Genomic DNA, 16,540 nt, shown 5'->3' with positions numbered 1-16,540 from the left:
ATAAGTTGGCATATTTAAGATACGTAGACCTCGAGGTATTACTTTAGCTTCCAATTAAGCTTGTAGGTGTAGTCTTTGCCATTGTAGTCGTTTGTACTTATATAGAAGGTTTTCTAGCCCCCTATACTGTGCCTGAAACTCAAGCATTTTTTCCATCTCTGAACCAATATTCACTGTATTTGCCTGTACGTCAGCGTTTAATAATGGATTCACTGGTACTTCAAGAAGCTTTAAAAATCGACGATGCTCATTAGATGATTCTTGGTTGGTATCCATGTCCATATTACATCCACGTGCAGTGTGTCCTTAGCCGAATAAAAAATAGGAACTGAATATGCAAAAACCAAATGGCTGCAGGTACACTGAGGTGCCCAAAACACACAACAACAGCAAAAGTAAATTAAGGCACCAAAGTTACACACTGGAAATCAGTCACTGTACTTTATTGCAGAAGACAAACGGTAAGCACTTTCACAACTTAATGTTGCTTCATCAGACCACATCACTACAACTGATGCTTGGTTAAATACTAGGACAATTAGTATGACATCACAATTTAAAGAGATATTACTCCACTAACATAAGAACATATATCGATATCCATAAGAAAAATGCATAAAATATATAGAAAGGTGTGTATTTACACACAATAATATTTAAAAAAGGGGGAATGTCATCCCTGATGGTTATTAAAATATATATATATATATATATATATATATATATATATATATATATATATATGTATATATATATATATATATATATATATATATATATATATATATATATATATGTACATATACACACACATTTTGTGCACATATAACCATAATAGTACAATAAAAAAATATAAAAAAAACTCATATTTAGTGTTTAAGGCGCCTTGTCTTAAGGTAAGGAACTAACCATCCTGAACCCCTAGCTCCTCCAACAATGCTGTTGTAATAAAACCATTACCTGCACCTTCGTCCTGCGATGTGCTGGGAACCGGAGTCTCCACTGCCATCCCCTGCTACGATGCCTGCTGCTTTTTCCCCCAGCTGGGGTTCTCACTGCCGTGCGTCACCTCTTCCAACCTGGGGTCTGCTCAGGTTCCTGCACCACCTCAGATGTTGTCGCCTCCTGGAACAACTCCTCTGCCTGGGCCACGATTGCTTGCCACCTCTGCCTCAGCTCTGGTAATTTGGCCATCTGAAAAAGAGAAACAAAATATTAGCACTATTCTATAAGCCCGACTGCCCTAATCCCCCCAAACCCCTGGTACTGCTTTGCCCCACACCTTAACTTATCCCTGCCTGCCCACCATCACCTTTCACCCCTCCTGTCAGCCACTTTCTACCATTAGTAACCCATCCTACCCTAGCATATCCCCTATCAATATCCCTCCCTCTATGTATCCATGAGAGAGAAAAAAAAAAAAAAAATACATATATATATATATATATATATATATATATATATATATATATAAAATTAATTAATTAAGCCCCTCTAAGTATCTCCCTATCACTCAGCCACCCAATCCCCTCACCATTCACACAAACAAGCCTAAACACACTTACCTTCCCTCCCAGCATGATCCTCTATCTAAGTAACAGTTGTTCCACTCAGTACGCATGTGCAAACTGGCACTAGGACCTAATGGCTGAAAGACCAGCAGTAGCAACTCACTACACCACCAGGGAGGACGGAGAAGCCAGCTCACAACCACCACCACCGAAAACTGGGACAGAGGGACACCTGACCAGCCACAAAGCCATCCTGAAAGACCAGCAGACTGGCCAACACCCACGAACCCACCAGGGAGCATGGACTGACAAACTGCCACTATACCACCAACGAAAAAGATGATGGACCCCCCCCCGACTCAAGCCGCGAACACGGGGAAGCAACACGGACACATCGGCCCATGAACACACCAGGGATAGGGTAAACAGGACAACCATGACGTCATTCTAAAGGGAAACTGGAGAGGCAAATGGACAGCAACGAACCCTCCAGGGACCGCGAACTACAAACCGCCACAAACACCAACAAAAATGGAGCCGGGAACACGCTGGACCCACGAACCCACCAGGGAAAAGCTACTAAGCACTAAGGGACACCGGACAACCGCAATGCCATCCTGAAGGAAAACCGAAGAGTAGAAGGACCTATGAACCCCCAGGGAGTGCGAACCACAACACCGCCACTACCACCAATGAAATGGAGCTGGGAACATGCTGGAGCTGATCTGCCACTATACCCCAATGAAAACCGCCACCCACGACCACCGGGGAGAGCATCTACCCCGGGAATGAACACAACTGGCCCACGAACCCACCAAGGAGCACGAGGGGATGCTCTACTGCTACCCCCCAACCTAACCGAGACGGGATTACACTGATGGACTCCCCCCTTTACCTTCCACGACCACAGAGGGAATGTCTTACTGTTTTTTGGGGGTTTTTTTTTAACTTTACCCCGACCGCATGGCACCGATGGCCTGCTACCCAACAGAGCTAAGGACAGGCCCAGCCTCCCCCCACGGATGTCCCACGACCGCATGGCCCCACCAACAAGGCCCGACGAATCCCCAGGAGACCGGCAGATGACAGGAGCAAGGAAAACTTCACCCACCCAGGTAAGTCTAGCACTATTCCCATCCATTTCTAAAGCTACATTATTCTATAAATAAATATATATATATATATATATATATATATATATATATATATATATATATATTTATTTATTGTTATCCACTCCCGGACCATTCACCCACACACACAATACTCTGTCACCCTTTCCTATCAGTAAACTCAAACTATCTTCCCAGACTCCAACCCCCCTTTTACCTAATCCCTAGAAACACCAAAGGGGGAACTGACCCAGACCACCTAACCCCTTCTCTCCCCACCATCCAAGGCCTACCTTCATCCACGATACCTACAGGTCATCTGGATGTAAGCTAGTTATCACTCCTCCAACTCATGCCAAATGTGCCTACTTCCACTAATCCCAAACTCTTAGTACTGTCAGAAGTCCCACGTATTCCTACCTCACTTCCTTTTACATCTCCTTCTCTCCTTAACCCTTTCACCACCATAGACCCACTATCCTAACCAACTGCAATCCTTACCTACCTTTCTACCACTATACCCTCCCCACACCCCTTTACTCCCTTACTCGTGGGACTGGGACAACTTAGTTTGTCCCAAACTGCATTTATAACCTAAACTATACATAGCATATGTGGCATTTTATTGCAAGTCAATGCTTGAATACTGTAATAGAAATTAAAACTATCTAAGTGAAAAAACACAACTGAAATCTGGTGTAAGCTTCATATTTGGCAGGTACAACTCTAATCTAACCCTCAAATGAAAGCATTTCTAGGTGTGAAAATTTACATTTTCATCCATCACAGGGTCTACTACATACACTCACATGTTAATTAATCGCTATATATTAATCAAATCAGATAATGGTAGTAGAAGTACCAAACTTAAACTAATCCAGAGTCAAAAAATATATAATTTGAAAAAAATATACAGAATTAGTGAGTATTTATAAGTAATCAAAGCAGGGTAGGCAGTCTGTTTCTAGTAGAAAATCCTTTAAGTACACAGACTACTACCTATCCCTACTGAAATGATTAACTTACTAGAACCCTAACTCTAACCATAAAACGTCTGCACTAGCTCGGTCCGATGTGCTCCATTATCATCATCATTTGCTCAATTAAAACATTCACTATTCAGCTTAGCAGAACTACTGCGCATTCGTCAGAAGAAGTAAGATGGACTACCTAACTAGACACCTGATATGCACAGACACAGTAGGTATAGTTGTGTCTTTCTTCCGTGGAGGAAAACGACAAGCTGTTTGCTTATTACTTTGGTTTTACAGGACTGATATGATTATGTGAAGCAACATGCAATATTTTAATGTGTGGCACTGTTTGCTTGGAACAAACAGGAAATACATTACACAGTTATCCTCATCTTGATGAGACATTTGAATTGTACATAGAAGTGGCTGTAACTGCTTGATGAGGTTTGTCTGGATGAAAGTAACTGGCCCTGATGTCATTTTCTCGGCTTAATAGCCGGTTCTCAAAAAATATGGGACAGATGCATCACAGAATACTTAGATGTTCAGAACGTCTGGGGCCAGGTGACCCTGACACACTAAAGCTGTATAGGTGGATTTTGTTGTAGTCTTAGTAATCACCTCTGCTATGAGCCTCACCTAGTTTATAATCAGCTCTGTTCATAGGTGTACACAGGAGGTCTCTGAAGTGAGGTCATTACTTCTTTAACAGCAGTGTTAGTGACATAAGAGGTAGGACATGCATCTATTCCTACACCAGATAGATGGATTGCTGCACTCCTGAGTGTGTCATGCTGGGGCTGACATGTTAAACTATATCCCATCTGCTTGAGTTGGTGGTAGCTCAGATGGATTTAAAAGATCACATGACATCTATCAAAAAAAGTAGGGATACTTTATTACACACATTTTCATCATACATGCTTAATAAAATACATAAATGTAACCATTATATACAGTACAGTAATAAGAAATGAAATTATATATATTATAGAAACAGGAAGAGAGAAAAAACAAAAGAAAAAAAAAACAAAAAAACAACTATTTGTCATTCCTCCTGACACAATTTCTTCAGCTTTCCCATTATCAAACAGTAATCCCACAATTTGTTCTATAATAACTAATCGCAGTCAATTAAACACAATATCCAAGCTGTATATAAACACCTTCCCATGAGCATTCGAATTATCATACAAATTGTACATTAGATGACGCATAGTAATAGAAGATATTCCTACAACCGTATAATCACATAATACTTGACTAGAAAATATCTGAACTGTAGGACAGTATATTAAACCATGTTCCATAGATTCTTCACAGGAACATGTATTGCAAAGCCTATCCTCCTTAATCTTATATTTCATCAAGTATTTAACAGGTAGTATACCTAATATTAATCTATGCAAAAAAATATTTTAATTAGTATGTCCTAGACAAAGCACAACTGTTTCTCATATACTGCTGCTAACAAAGGAGGAGATAACATACTCCAAGGTCTAATTTAACAGTATTGATGTGTTATAAAAGTATAACACATTTTCCACATATTCAACAGGGTCTTAACCTTATCTAAAAGTTCATCCCACTGTTCATAAGTAGAATTGCAAAGAACAAAGTCTAATATTTTTATAATTGTATTTTGAAAATTAAATGTGACTGAGCAATATGCTGAGGACAGGAATAAATGGAAACAGATGATCCACTGTGGTGACTCCTAAAGGGAACAGCCGAAAGAAGAAGATTTTGAAAATTAACTCATTCCCTCTCATGGAACTCTGGAAGTTTGCACTGTAACATCTGATGGATTCAGCCTAAGCTTCTTGATAATATCAAATTATGTCCTCACATTTCAAACAAATGTTCATATCTCTGGAACCATAAGGGTTACCAGTGAAGTGTGAATGGCAACCTTTTCAGCTCAAACTGTTTTTCATACTGCCAGAAAAGTGCCTCGGAATCAGGACTGCAAGCAGCTTGCAATATCAGCATAAACACCAGGGATAAAGATTCAAATGGACATCTGGAACTCAGGATTAGAGATCTCTGATGAAGTCATGCTACAATATATTGGGATGAAAGTGCTTAGAATTTTTCATTAAATGGTTGTTTGATTTTAGTTGTTCTCAGCTAGACTGTCTTCTGCGTGGAGACATGCGTGAATGGGTGTACCTTCATTGAAAGTTGTGCATCAGGGCTGGTAACTCGGCACGTAAAAATCAACTACCAATCATTAGTGGACCGGAGTTCTGCTGTAGCAACCCCTAACTGGGAAAAGCCGAAAGACACAACAACCATTTTTCTTTCCTGTGTTCCAGACGTTTGTTTGATTCTTTATCACTGGTGTTTATACTGATATTGCGAGAGGCTTGCAGTCCTGGTTGTGAGGCACTTTTCTGGCAGTATGAAAAAGGCTTTGTGTGATTTGTTTTTCATATTGGTAGTGTTTTTTTAGGATCTAGGTCTTAAACTAGATTTTATAAGTCTCAGTAAATACAGTAACTATAAAATATGTAATATTTTGTAATCATTGTACAATTCCTCGGCAACCACATAGATTGCATATATACTGTTAGTCACATTTTACTTCATCCAGCTGAGAGCTTTAATTTCAGGCTAAGCAGTTCTGTCTCTGCCACTTGTTTTTGGAAATATTTAGAGAAATATGAAATGTATAATAATATAAATAGTAGGTTCATAGGTTGGTACTAGGCTGTCGGCCCTAGGGCCTACCTCCAGCATGTTTTGTTTATTGTGATGACAAGGTTTAGATCCCTGGAGCGTGTGGCTCTGAGGGACTGGGATTTCTTTAAGTGTAGCATGTCCAATAGCTCTGGGTTTAACATGGCCTTGTATGTTAAGCAGAGATCGCCTCTGAGTAGACGATATGCAACAGAGTATAGCTGGAGTTTTTTAAGGTGCTCAGCATAGGGCATCTGCTTTAGGCCTGTGATTCTTTTAGTGAGGTATTTCTGCAGCCTTTCCATAGTATGCAAACTAGGCCAAGAACTAGTGCAGTTGTATTGTCTGCTTTATGACCTTTAAGATGAACTCTTTTAATAATTTATATGCAGCATGGTTTTGGAATTAATGTAAATATAAACAGGCAATATTAGATGCCAATAGGCATCATTAGGATAAACTACAGAAATACCTATAAGTGTCACTAGGCTTTAATGAGTTAATACTTTGAAAATGGGAAGATATAACAAGTCTCTTACATTTTGAAACATTAAATTGTACGCATACAGTAGGTAGCTTCTGTTGTAAACCAAAAAAAAATTGTATTATATCCCTAGGGTTACCTGGCACAATATTTAAGTTATCTGCATTAAACAAGTATGTAGGAATCAAAACATAATTATCAAGAATAAGTCACTTATATTTGCAAAATAATACACTTCACATAATATAGTATTTATAACTAAACTAACAGCAAACCACTACAAGAGAAAACTGTTTCACACCTCTTTAATATGAATTGCTTCCCCTAAATTTCCATTAATCAAAGGATGTGTCCAGGAATTGATGTAAATATTCTGCATAACTGATATGATTGTATTGCTAACATTATAACGTTTCAGGATATCCCACAAGCTGCCATAACCAAGAGTCATAAGCTTTGGAAATATCGCATATCCCATATCGCATAGTAACCCATTTCCATAATGAATTTCATCAATAATTTCCCCTTAAGAGGATCAGTAAGTCTTTAATATTTTTTCCTGATATTCCAAAAATCACATTACACAATCATTTGACAGTACCTTTAATCTTTGCTACACAGTCTTACAAAATAGTTTGTAATCAGTGTTATTGAGGGTCAGTTGTCTCCAATTTGCCTGCAATTAATATATTCCATTTCTTATATATGAATTTTAAACACCATCACAAACAGCATAGTGTTTAATGCCACTTGCAAGCCAATTGCTTAAAACAGAGAAATATGTTATTTTCTAAAATAATGGCATGTCAGTATAAAATGAAAAAGGTATACTGTCCATACCTAGAGACTCTGTTTAATTCATCTAAGGATATAGGCCATTCCAGAACCTTATCAGCGTTACTTAGTTGGGGTACTTCCTGTACTCTTGTGGCAGTGAGTTATTTGGCATATATATGCAATACATATTTGTCAACATAGTCTACAATGGTGTCTTGAGGAACAAAAAGTGTGACAGAGCCCTGTAAGGTTCCCCTAAAAGTTTATTCATATTTTATAATTTTTCCTAGAAAGGTAGAAACTTCTGCCTTCATCCCTTAAATAACATATTTTCTTTATATAATAACAATTTTTTTCTAAAAACTGCATAGCATGTGCATTTTTACATTATACAGTAGATTTATAATCCCATGAGACACTATCATATATTTTTTTATAGTGAATCCTCATATCCTCCTCCAGTGCACAATACAAAGTTTTATATTTTTGCTTATAAAAAAAGTCATTAATCAGTTAGTGAAGGGCTCACTTACATCAAGTTAAATCTTGTTGCCAGAGTTGTACGCTCGCTCACTTCCAGTTAGTTTTATACAGAGTTTTCTCAGTCAATTTTTAGCTAATAGGGCCAGTTTATTAAATTTTGCAGGAACAAAGACTAATAGCTTATGATCTGAAATACCAAAAGTAAGCAGTTTATATTCACATAAAGAACAAGTATCAGTATAAGCAAAGTAATCAATCTCACTAGCAAAAGATCCCCTTATATAAGCGTGCCCTAAACTAGAACCTTGTTTAAATTTCCCTCTTGTAAAACCTCCCCAAAACATTTATCACATTATTAACCTTTCCAGTACTTTTTTGTAAGTGACAAATTAGATCACTTGACAATGATAATAGGTAAAGTGACTAGATTTTATGCCTGCAAGGACCTAAATAAAGAGCCAGATTGTGAAATGCTCTTGGAATCTGGTGCATTTTGCCAGTATCAGCAAAAAAGTTGTGAAAAGCCTGTAATATGCAAATATGCCTTGGTGAACTTAGAATATGTCGGCACAAAACTGAATTGGCCAGCAGCATCCGCACACTGTCTAACAGGCACAGCCACTCCATAATTCATGAAAAGTTTCTCTTAAAGCTTGAGGTGCATTAACAAAGCTATGGAAATTCTACAAGTCCAGTGCAAGCTGCATAACATTTGAAAGCCTTCCAGTAAGCCCACAGACGACTACTGATGTCTCCGTAAGTCATGTGCCAATAAAATACAATCAATGGGGAATAAGGATTCTGACAAAATCTGCAAAATTTGTATTAAAAAAATGAATAAAGGTGAAGGGAAATCCTGGCCACTTCACCAGGGCTAAAAGTAGCTAACAATGGGTATGGGACTTGTGTCAGGAACACAAGCGATGCGCCCACCTAAATATGGGTGAAGAAGAGGGACACACAAGAGGTATGTTGGAACAGGAAAATCTGAGGGACAGTCAGAGGGGCATGGGAAATTATGTATGATGGGAATAGGCCCCGTTTTTTTATTTGGAGAATGGAAAGAAAAGAAAAGACAGGGAAAAAGGAGACAAAGGCCAAGCAACATATCCACACACGCAACAAATATCACAAGACATGACAGCAAAAGATGGAAATAAACAGTAAGGGAAGGGAAGGTACACAGGCAGCACACTCTGCAACATGTGCCACAGAAAGTTGACAAAGACGGTAAGGATGCATACCAGCCATGGTGAAATGCAGAAATGTATATATGTACCTGAGCACTATTATGTTATGACATGTAGAAATCTGTGTGCCAGTCATACTTGGATGTCTATGACTGATGGTTGTGTGATGTAGGGTAATACATAGGGATCACAGTACACATTGGTTATTGAAACTAATACCCAAGTAGTCTGTCAGCAATGAAGTGTAAGACAAGCTACAGCACAGATGAACAAAGGTAGCCCTTGAAATGCAGGAGCATACCAGCAGAGGACAGAAGACAACCTCCTACCATGCATATAAAATGCAGACAATCTAGCACAGTGCTAAACAGTAGTACTATATCAAGCAACACAATGGCTACTACGTATGCAAGTAGGTGTAAATGACCCAAACAGAAGTGCAATGGAATGCATATGTCACAGAAATATGCCATGTCCGAGGCAACACACACAGGTGTAGATGTGTATGTATGACTGTCATTGGTCTAACAGGAAACTATCAGAAAGCAATGTCAATACACATACATACACCAATGACATGGAATAATGTGTTCTGAAATGTATGATTAATGCTATATAACGACTATCAGGTTGCGCATGAATTATGTCAAATTACTGTGGGTAATACATAACACACAAGTATACCAAGAACAAGGAAGTAATGCAAGCAATAGCCAGTAGCTTGCATACATATGTCCTGCATCTGTATAATGACCATATGTTTGGCACAAGTTGACTCTCTAATAAAACTATAATAAAATAGACAATAATTCAAAGGAAGTTTAACATATACCATGCATATGTGCAAGATAAATACCAAACCTACAAAGATGGAAGGGAGCTAGACAACAGGGTCCACATCAAGGAGGACATACCAGCAAAGCCAAGCAGGCAAATGATAAAGCTGGACAATGCAAATGCATGTGTACACCAGATAGAGTGTTGTTGTAGTCAGGTCAAGATACACTGAAGTGTATGGACATTGTATATCACTGCTGGTGACAATAAACATGGCCATGAAGAAATCACATATTCACATGCACAGTAGTGTCCAATCATCTAACAGCAAGAGGCATAGGTAGAAAAATCTAAGAATTGGTAACACATGCACAGATATATACTGTCATGCCAATGTACAGCAAAATGTGAAATAAACATCTGTGGTAAAAAATATCTATCACTGATGATGGGTATGACTGAACAAAGTAGAAGTCATGTGAACACAAGTACAACAATGACTCACATGATGGATTCACAATATCAGGGTACAATGGTATTTATTTATTAGAATTTGTGCAAAGACATGTACATAAATCAGTGCATATGTACACCATTTGCAAAAATATGGGCATGCATGTGAATAAGCAATGCATGTTAAATGTAACATAGGCCAAAGAAGGTGTACTTTAATGTTGCTATATAAGTCAGCAATACCAAGGTGCATACATGAAGGGTACAGTGGCGGCCTATGCATTCTGTAAATATACAGCAGACACGGTTATATGATACAACTTAACACCATCATTGCCAATACATGCCACACACAAAGACAATGTGACAGCAGGACAGGTGTCATACAAAGCACAAGGGGCAAAGACATATACTGCTACTGAACAGACATGACATGGCAATTCAGAAATCATACCTATCTCACTGTGTTATTTGTGAAGTATGGGCAAAATATTGTTTGTGAGTTATTGTTGATCCCACTCACATATACAGAAGAACTCCTGCATCAGTAGCTGCATGTTAACTGCAAAATGCTTAACTGTGACACCCAGGGCCACAGTGCATTGATCATAACAATATTCTGTACTGCATGAATAGGCGAGCACACATACGGACATGTAATGAGTATCACACCTACCCACATGAAGCAATGTATGCATCAAGTACATAAACTCATGGATATCAGTATGATGATTGCATGTGTAATGTGGTAATGAGTGTCATGCACCCACTGCAACACACTCATTGCAACATAATGCTAAATGTCACATGACACCTGCAGTGTATGGTTGGCGGTGTATCTCATAAGCATGGCAGCAATATCCTGTGTGTGTCTATATAGTTCAGTTGCTTATGTGTGTGTATATTTACAAGCAGGGGCCTGGTAGATGAACCATTTACAGGTTGCCTGTGTCCATTAGAGACATAGGTGTCAAACCAGGGATGAATTTCCTGTTCCTCATCCAATTATACAATTTACACTCTTATTGGTTTAGGGAACAACTCTGCTTCACATGGATGGGGAGTCTCTAGGACACATACCTATCTCTCCAGCAGGTTCTATTTATATCACAGGCAAGGTTTAAGTCTTTAAAATGGGTAGTTCTGGTGCTGTTTGTTTTGTGGATGTGCAGGTGGTCCATCAGAGTGGGGTCTGACAATGCCCTGTATGCCAGGCACATGTCTCTCCTCAACAGCCTGTAGGAGACAGAATACAAGGATAGGACCTTGAGGCAGTCTGTACAGGACATTTTACTTATGTCGTGTGTTCTTTTTTTAGTGTGGAATCTCTGTGGATGTTCCAATTGTTGGATATACCTGGTTATGTACATACCAAAGGGGGCATTGTGCTCAATGATATGTATGATGAATGCTGAATATAGTGGAACAATATCTTTCTTGGATGTAGATGCCAAGCCTTTCTCTATAAGTTGATCAACATACAGTGATTTCCTCACTACTGTGGACACATGATGATTAAAGGCTAGATTACTGTCTGTGTGTTCACCTACGTCCCTGACTACTGGGCCTATCCTTAGGGGTATGTTGCCAAATATGATAGTTACTAGGGATGGATGACTTCATGAAGGATACTATTATGTCTTTCTTGGCATTTACTTTTATTCCATGGCTCTGACACCGGTTGTTTGTCTGTGTCAGGCACTCCTAGAAAACGTTTGTGTTGGTGTGGATTTCACTGACAGCTCCTAATTTGCAATCATCAGCAAATTTAGTCAGCCAGACACCACTGACATTGGCTTTGACTTTATTGAAGTAAATGCCAAAAAGGAACAGTCCAAGGACTGATCCCTGAGAGACTCTACTTGTGACTAGCCTCTTTGTAGAGGTGGACTCCCCAATTCTAACTTCCTGGGTCCTGTCTGTGAGTCAGTTGGCTATCCATCAGGTGACATATGGGTTTGTACTGAACCTCCTGAGTTTGTCAACAATGCCCAAGTGGGGTATTGGGTCAAATACCTTGGTCACGTCAAGGTAGGTAGTGTGAACCTTTTTGCCCTTATCCATTGCTTTAATGACCTTCTCAAAGACACCCATCAGGTTGAGTAGACATGACCTGCTCTTGACAAAACCAAATCAGAGTGAGTCCAGTGTCTGGAGGTTTAGTATATCATTATCGATCATTTCCATGATAATTCTTTCCATGCCTTTGCATACAAGAAGAGTGAGACTTATGAGTCTGTAGTTTCCAGGGTCTACAGGCCTTTTCTGCAGTGGGATGACTATTGCTGTTTTCCACTCATGAGGCATGAAGCCTGTTTGGAGGCCACATTTAAATAGCAATTCCAGAGGGCCTGATAGGTCATATTTCATGCTATTTAGAAGACATCTTGGGATACTGTCTGGGCCCATTGATGCAGTGTTTATGGCCTTAGAGAGAGCATTAAGGACTTGTTTCCAAGTGATATCAGGGGGATTTATATTTGATGGTATTTCCTGACAGACGGTTGAGGGGGAGAGAAGGGTAAAGTTGTTACATAAAAATTATACAATACAGATATCCCTGATTTAGAGTCAAAATGTATATCTGTCCATCTCACTCCCTCCAAATAACAGTAGGAGATGGGTGATAAATTGAAGTTAATAAAGAATGACGGAGGTATACAGTGCATTCACTTTGCCAATATTGTATACTGTAACTGTCATCCAGTAATAGTGATAACATAGAAACTTTGTCCCTGGTTGCTACTGATTATGTATGAATTACCCCTGTTGGGTTGAGATGGATGTTCCAATTGTAGAGTTATCCCACTATGTTCAAAGCTTTACATAAAACTGTAGTAAAATAGTTGCTGTTGGCAAAAAAATTACAGATAATGGAGACATTCGTAGAAATCTGACAACAAACTACTACTGTATATATGCATCCATATTCCTGCGTATAATGGAGGAATATGCAGCCATCTGACCTCTAAATGTTATAGGCCCTCATGCTCCACAGATAGCATCAACATAGACAGACACTCCGATCTGCAGTGGTCCTTCATTAATGTGTTCAAAAACAGGTATTTAACAATGATGTGCATTTTGCAAAGCAGAGTTGATTAAGGGATGTCTGCATGAGTCAGTATTCACACATACAGAAGTAGATGCTGTGACAGTCTCAGTATTACAAATAATGGAGAAATGTGTAGTCATCAGTAGCCTAGGCACTATAGGTATCAGTGACACATGGCCATAATGGATGTGCAAAATGATGTACTGTACAAGTTGGAAAACAAACAAGTCTAATGTTCAATAGTATGTTCATAATAAACAATAAGCACATAATCACCATGAGAATTAAACCCATAATTATAAGGAAACAAGTCATCTTGTTTTCTTGATTATCCAGATGAGATAACTGTCAGAACATCTAGCTAATGAGTTTAAAAGGCATATGCTTGGAATAGGAGTCTCAGCTATATCTCTGCTTTCCTTAGGAATGTACAGGTACACATAAGAATATGACACTTACTGTAGGCATCTACTTGTTGCCTCCATACCTCAGTAACTTTCTGGTGAAGAACCTCAGTGTCCTGATGAGGTCACCATAGTCGTGGCAAACCTACACTCCAGTCTTGTAGATTTCCATGTGATGCCGGTGCTCCCCCACAATCCGGTTCCAGGTGTCGATCATCGTGACATTCTGTGTTCCAACTCTTATAAAATGCTCCACTTCAGTGTAGATGGTCAGCATGTGTGTGGTCTCCTGCTCAGTCCAAATGAGCATCTTGGTATACTGAAGCCTCCTTACAGTAGCCATATCGATAATATGGAGATATCAAAAATTTCTCACTGAGGTCCAACTCGTCATATGTAGGAATGTACTAATCTGTAAACATATCAAAATGTTCAAAACAAGATCGGCAGACACCTGGTGAATGAAGCGTCCTCAAGTAAAAAAAACAAAGCATATCCACCGAAAAGGAGACCTAGGACACACACACATGGCTGATCATATAAAAGCTTTTATTAGATAAGTGCTTTCATTCTGAAATTGGCACTTCTTCAGATTATTAAAAAATGTTAACAAAACTGACATTTAAAAGTCTGTTGGATAATGTTTATTTTATTTTATTTTACATTTGTTGACCGGGTTAGTCTAATTGGATATATGTCCATTTTCAGTAGAGGCCCGGAGAGAAAAGCTCCAAGACATATACAAAAATACAGTGTAAAAAGAAGTACAGTAAAGATGCATACAAACTGAAATATAGAAAGTAGTAGCAGTTAGGAAATAAAACAAAAAAGAAAAACTTTTTTTTTTTTTATAACAATAGATAAACATTCTTATAACAATACTAACTTCAATACTAGCAATAAATAAACATTCTTATAACAATACTAACTTCAATACTACAACTGCGCTTCGTAAGGAGGTATACATACATAATGATGAATGGTTGTTATTAATGAGACATAGGAAAGTTAGTCTGGATTAGTACAGGAACATAACCAGTGTGTATTTAGATATAATTTTTAAATAGTGTAAGAGAAGACACAGAAGTGAGATCAGTAGGTAGTAAATTCCATAGCTTTCCAACAGTATTAGAGAACAGAGAACTGCTGAGTTGTTGGATCTGCAAGTGTTAAAAAGAAGTTTGTTGGATGAGTGTAAATTTATAGAATTACTGTAGGGGGTGAAGAGACTTGAGAGTATTGGAGTATTTGAGGGTTGATAGAGGGTCTTGTGGGCTATAGTAAGCTGGAGAATTTGTAGATGGTGTAGAAACTCTAGCCAGCCAAGTTGTTTTAGATTAAGGCAGTGATGAGTTCTGAAAGGAGAGGCAGTAGCAAATCTGGCAATATTGTTATAGGATACTGCTAGTTTCTTGAGGTTGTTTTTAGAAAGATTTGTATAAATGGGTGAGGCATAGAGTAGAGTAGAGATTAGGTGAGTTCTAGCTATAGCAGCCCTAGCTACTGGTGTAAGAAAGGGTTTGATTCTATAGAGGGATCCAAGTTTCTTGCTGACTGTTTTTATAGTATTGTTAATATGCATGTCAAAGTTGAGGTTATTGTCAATTGTTATTCCTAGGAGTTTAGCAGTTGGGTTGAGAGAAATAAGCGTACCATTATTAGATGTGAGTGTAAAATGTGTGGGTGTGGACTTACGGGTTGGTGAGAAGAGTAGCATTTTATTTTTTTTTGGGTTTAGGAGGAGGCAACGGTGTGTGAACCATTGTTCAACAGTATTAAATGCTATCTGGGTAAGGGTTTGTAATTCAGTTTGAGAAGTAGCTGAGCAGATGATAGTAGAGTCATCTGCATATTAAATGCATGTAGTATGTGGAATTGCTAACTGAAGATCATTAATATAAATGGAAAATAGCAGCGGACCTAATATGGATCCCTGAGGGACACCAAGGGAGATGGGAAGGAGATTAGAATGGTTGTTGTGCCAGAGTACTGCCTGCTGTCTGTTTTCAAGGTAAGATTTGAACCAATTAATGGCTAAGGGAACAAGTGATAGAGATTTCATTATCTGTAAGAGGAGTTGGTGATTAGCCATGTCAAAAGCTTTGGATAAATCAAGGAATACTGCAGAGGAAAAAATACTTTTGTTGCGGTTTTTGTTAATACAATCTGTGAATGATAACAGGGCAGTGGTGGTACTGTGATATGGTCTAAAGCCATGTTGACAGTTGGCAAGTAAGTCGTTTTGGAGAAGGTGATTAAGCAGTTGCTTATGGATACACTTTTCCATGATTTTTGCCAAAGGAGATGGCAGAGCTATAGGACGGTAGTTAGAGAAGTCATAAGAATTATCACCTTTGTGTAATGGAATAATGTGAGAGATTTTCCAGATGGATGGGATATTTCTTTCATTTATTGTTCTATTGATCAGAATGGATATGGGGTAGGCAGTGGCTTTAGCACCTTTTTGAAGGTATTCTGCTGGGACTTGGTCAGCTGAGGGGGCGGTAGGTTTTAGTTTTAGGAGAAGGGAGCATATAGTGGAAGTAGAGACAGGTTGTAACTGAAATGAAGGGGGGGGGAGATTGAAGATGAAGTAGGAATATTAGAGGTATCCGGAGATAGGTGGCTGGCAAGAGAT

The sequence above is a fragment of the Protopterus annectens genome, chromosome 6.part0 (genome assembly GCF_019279795.1).
Source record: "Protopterus annectens isolate FY-2018-M chromosome 6.part0, PAN1.0, whole genome shotgun sequence".
Taxonomy (NCBI): Eukaryota; Metazoa; Chordata; order Ceratodontiformes; family Protopteridae; genus Protopterus; species Protopterus annectens.
This window is presented reverse-complemented; position numbering follows the sequence as displayed.